This window comes from Schistocerca cancellata, chromosome 5, assembly GCF_023864275.1.
Source record: "Schistocerca cancellata isolate TAMUIC-IGC-003103 chromosome 5, iqSchCanc2.1, whole genome shotgun sequence".
NCBI classification, from domain to species: domain Eukaryota; kingdom Metazoa; phylum Arthropoda; class Insecta; order Orthoptera; family Acrididae; genus Schistocerca; species Schistocerca cancellata.
The window spans coordinates 468,990,511-468,996,005 of record NC_064630.1 but is presented as its reverse complement, the minus strand read 5'-3'; the positions used below and the strand labels follow the sequence as shown (position 1 = coordinate 468,996,005).

Genomic DNA, 5,495 nt, shown 5'->3' with positions numbered 1-5,495 from the left:
TTGACCTTGTAGTCCGTTTGTAATGACCTCGTGGTCTTTTAATTTTTATTTTGTTTTTTGAATTGTCAGTCTTCTGAGTGGTCTGATGAGGCCCGCCACCAATTCCTCTCCTGCGCTAACTTCTACATCTGAGAGCAGCATTTGGACCGTACGTCATCAGTTATTTGTTGGATGATGCATTCCAGTCTCTGTTTTCGTCTACACTTTTCACCCTACTCTAGTTCCATGGAAGTTATTCCGTGATATCGTAACACATGCCATCCATTATTCTTGTCAGTGCTTTCCATATGTCCCTGTCTTCCCCGATTCCTTACCTGATCATTCCACCTAATTTTCGACATTTCTTACCTTATCATTCCTTACTTTATAAGTCCGCCTAATTTTCAACATTCTTCTGTAGTATCACTTCTCAAGTATTTCGATTCTCTTCCATCCTGGTTTTCCCAAAGTCCATGTTTCACTACCATATAGTGCTGTGCTCCAAACGTATATTCCGATAAATTTCATCCTCAGATTAAGAAACTAAGGTCTATATTTGATAGGAGTAGACTTCTCTTGGCCATTAAGGCACCCTATTGATGTGCTAGTCTGCCTCTTGTGTCCTCCTTGCTTCGTCCGTCATGGATTATTTTGGTTCCAAGAAAGCAGAATTCCTTAACTTCTGTACTTAGTGATCACCAACTTTGATGTTAAATTTCTCACTATTTTCATTTCTGCTACTTCTCATTTCTTTCGTCTTTCTTCGGTTTATTCTCAGTCCATATTCTGTACTCATTCCATTCAGCAATTATAGTAATTCCTCTTCACCTGCACCGAGGAAGCAACGTCGTTAGCGAATCTTATCACTGATATCCGTTCACCCCAAATTTTATTCCCACTCTTGAATCTTTCTTTTATTTCTGTCATACCTTCTTCTACGTATAGACTGAACAGTAGGAGGTGGGGGGGGGGGGGGGGGGGGAAGAATGCATCCCTGTCTTATACCATTTCTGATTCGAGCACTTTGTTATTAGTCGTTCAGGCTTATTGTCCCCTCTTGGTTCTCCTATATATCGCATACGCCTTTTATAGCTTACTCCAATTAGTCTCAGGATTTCTAACATCTTGTACCATTTTCCATCGTCGAACGCTTTTTCCAAGTCGATATCTAATGAAAGTGTCTTGATTTTTCTTCAGTGCAAAGTCAGGACTGCCTCTCTGGTGCCTTTACCCTTCCTAAAGCCAACCTGATCGTCATCTAATAGATTTACAATTCTCTTTTCCATTCTTGTGTGCATCATTTTTATCAGCAACTTAGAGGCATGAGCCGGTAAGCTTATTGTATGATATATCTCGCACTTAATTACTGACGAACTTGAATAGTCGTTTGGTTGCCACTTTCCCCAGTGATTTAAGAAATTCTGATGGAATATATCTATCCACCTTCTTCCGTAGCTCTTTTAAATTCTGACTCTAATAATGGATCTCCTATCTCTTTCATATGAGCTGTGTTCAGTACTACTACTCTTTTTCCTCCCTTTCAGATACGAGGTAATTGAAACACTAAAAAAGGAAATACTATCTACTAATAGCGTTGTATTAAGTGGCAGCGTTATTTCAAAACGCTATGATATTACCAGGGGCCCTCTTGCTAGAAAGGAAACTTCATTACAATGATAACTGTGTCTGGCAATTATGAGATTCCTTCTCCCACACAGCTCGCAGGGTGTCGTTCTCATCCTTACCGCTTGATATTCAGGACGCATTTTAATGGAAAGTATTAAGTATAAACTGTGGGCCCGACCGGTATTCAACCTCGGATAGCTGATGTTCGAGGGCGGTGTACTACCAGTATTGCAATGGCCATGAAAGACTAAAGTATACATTAACAACGTTTAAAAAGATATTGTCGTAACTGTATCTGTTTAACGATTTGCCTAACCAATATCGGGTCTCGGATCCCATAGACGACAAGGTTTTTATAAGAGATGGAGTACGAGGTCTTTCAGTCGATCCTGGCATTCATCTTAAGCGATGTAGGAAAATAACGGGACACTTAAATCATGATGGCTGACAGGAATTTCAAGCGCCATTCTCTCGAACAGCAGTTTAAAGTCAGTTAAAAGTGTAGATGATCTTCATTATTTAACGGTGATGCTCGTCATGTGTTACGACTGCCAGACGCGTGTCTCTAATTAAGACTTCGTCGTCTTTCACCGCTCACTCTACCTTTCCAGAGACGTGTTACTTAACCCAGCGACGAGGTGTTGGCTCTTTTGCGCACAAAGTTATCATACAGTGCTGCACATCTTGTTTTTCTTATCCTGTGCAGTTGCACACATTGTTCTCAATATTTTATAATTAATATTCTGACCTTTTCTTTTCACTTCAATTGTTACTTCGTAATATATAGTGCACAGCCAAATAAGCTACACAAAAGTCGGCTGGCATCTAAGTTATGACATGTTTCCTTCTTTGGTCCCACCAGTTACGTGTAATAACTCATCATTTGTCACTACATAACTGTACCTGTACGAGATTGAAAATACTGTAGTACTTTCGTTTGCGCAATTTAAAGTAGACCGTGTTCTTGGATTTAATGCTACAGACATGCGGTACATTTTTATTTGCCCCACGCTGTGTATATCTTATAGCAAGGCCTTACATTTACAAAGAAATATTAGACGACAAGAACAGGGTAAATATAAGAAAGAATCAAAGAAAAAGACGTTGCGGTGCGAAGAAGCAATGTCTTAAATCTATGACGAAATACTTTGTACAGACATAAACGGAGAATTAGTAGAAAAGTGTGGAACAAAAATAGGAGTTATAAAAAGGTGCAGTCTTTTTGTTTGTTACTTATCCAGTATATATCAAATGTTCACCCAAGGATTTTTACGGGAAAATATGTAACTTGATGCATTGCTCTCTGGTGACAACCTAAACATTGCAGAATAAAAAAAGGTAAAACTGTCCTCCACCCAAAGATTCGTTCCAACACCACAGCGCTTTCGTGGGCAAGGACCTGTTAATGGTTGTATGCCCACCCCTTCAGCCAACCAGTGAACTGCTTTACCCTGTCAGTTATAGGGAGACCTACAGTTTTAAGCGGACTTATACTGAACTGACAAGGGGAAGGTCTGGCATTTGGGTCAACGATTTTGATCAAGTTTTGCAAGGACGTTCTATATCGAAAATAAAGAGATGCGTGTTCCGCTTTATGCAAGACACTACCCACTTTTCCAAAAAATCGAGGTCTAAGTTGATGACGGAAAATCGTATTTTCAATGCTGTACATCGAAAGATCGTTTAAAGGCAAAAATCTTTTATTAATATAATATGAGGTACAAAATTAATAATGTTAGAATTAAAGTTGTAACACCCCACCCATCACTTATCTGGTTTTGGCGTGTGTTCACCCCAGCTAATTGACTAACAGATCAACAGGGAGCGCAAAACTGCCGCAATATCGGATAACGCAAAGAAAGTAATAAGGCCCTGTGACTCATGATTGAACTGCGGTGGCAGTGTTGACATTAATTGATTCAGAATTGATCACTTTTAATTAAAATGGGTGCACATTGATGTTATATTCAGCTATTGAACACCAGATGCAAATGTTGAACATAAAATTAAAAGCTACTGAACACCAGATGCAAATGTTGAACATAAAATTAATTAAGAAAGTGACTTGGGATTTTAACTACTTGACTGAAAACAGATGCAGTCGATTAGCACAAATTTATTTTAACTCCCGACCTTCAATCATCACATTACATGACTCTCCTATCAGGCAGTGGTAATAAATTGCGTTTACGCAGAGTAAAGCGCGATAAATCAAAATTAATTCCTATTGACTGACCCAGGCGTAATTCGAAGTGCGAGAAGAATTCCCCAATACATGGCCCATGAGACCCTCATGGAAACTTTGCCGACGTGATCCAACAAATTAATCAGTGGCCTAATTCAAGCCAGAGCGGGTGCAATATCACCGAATTCAGCGTGGCGGGGCGGCGTCGTTGTGCTGCAAGGCTGCGTTCATCTATTCACTCCTAGCTATCTTGCTCAGTACATAGCTGAACCAAAACTTTCTATCTCCAAGCACAATCGCTCCATTTGCTAAGTCCTAAACCGCAGAGATGTTCACTCTTTCTCAGGCAAGCTGAGTAAAGAACGCCACATCCGCACTCTAGGCAAGCTGGGAACAGAAGACCACTATGGAGACTTCTGACAGTCCGCTCTTCGCCTCGGTTTCCCCTCCAGCAAAATCACTTACGCCAATTGTAGCGCAAGTCGCATTATTTATGCGTCACTTCCCAGCGCCGACCAATGCCTGCTCTGGGAAGTGAACAAATTCCCACAAAATTTCCCTTCCTCTCAACTTCTGCTATTTATCTCCTCCCAGGCCACCCATCAAGGTTGGCGTCTGCACAAAACACCTATTTTTCCGGAATTCTGACTCCCAGGAGAGTACTTCAAATTCCTTGGTCCTACATTCCCATCGGAGGCCGGCGTATTTCATTCTGTCACTCTTCACCTGATTTACTTCAGACTCTGTGGACTGCAAATTCAGTGTGAAGATGCTATAGTTATGAACACGCATATTTTGGCCTCTGTTGACGGCTCCACCATAGCTTTGCGCAGCTTCTCGCATGTTTCACTGAAAACGGGACGACAGACATTTATCAACAGGCATACAAGTTCTACGTCTGCTTCCACACCAGCATGGAGTTGGGGCCAACCACCCACTCACTGTCACTCATCTTAAGGCAGCTGGAGGCCGCGCCCCATTACCGCTTTCTCAGAGTTTGAAACGTCCTAAGCTCCCTATTGTCACTTCCTTTCGCCGCTCCCCAGCCCAGCCATGGTCAACTCTGAATACTTTCTTGGGATAAACTAGCCTCTAGTAAATCGACGCGTTTCCACAAAGTTTTCATGTCACGTGAATTACTTTAAAACCGTCACCCAACATTAATTATTCCAATACGTCCATACTATACCCACTACAAGACGCATTTTTGTTCAGCCCTACTGTTCGCTCAACGTGAGTTAGGTGATCTTTAATGACTTCATGTATAGTGCATAGTTCTTGCCATCTTACAAAGTATTTGTGTCTTCGTGCTGTACTGTGAGTACCTGTCACTCTACGCATGTAGCAGAGCGAGGTGGGCGGTCGAGTGGACCTACAGTCTTCACAGAAATTGGAACATACAGAGGAGATTAAGATGTCACCTGTGCAAGGATGACACGAAAAATCGTGCAGCATTCCACATTTTTTCAAACGTCGTTCTTAGGCTGTGTACTGGCGCGGACGTGCTGAGCGCTCCGAGCCGCGCATTTATTTATCTGCTCGCATCGTTGTATATTAGTGCTATTTAGATTGATTCGAAACACGATGGCTCTTTCGTACCGAAAGGCGGCGATCAACCTTACGTTCAACGTGCAGTACATCAGACCCAAAACTTTTGAAACAGAACTTCTTTGCGTGATGTTGTAAGGTGGACATGTCATTTTGA

General features: G+C 41.5%; 1 non-coding gene across 1 annotated transcript; it reads left to right on the top strand.

Annotated features, from left to right (window-relative positions):
- The first annotated feature begins 5,148 nt into the window (after positions 1-5,148).
- On the top strand, positions 5,149-5,256 carry LOC126189830 (U6 spliceosomal RNA). The gene has a single exon (XR_007538239.1). It is a non-coding gene; the product is annotated as a U6 spliceosomal RNA (small nuclear RNA).
- The last annotated feature ends 239 nt before the right edge of the window (positions 5,257-5,495 follow it).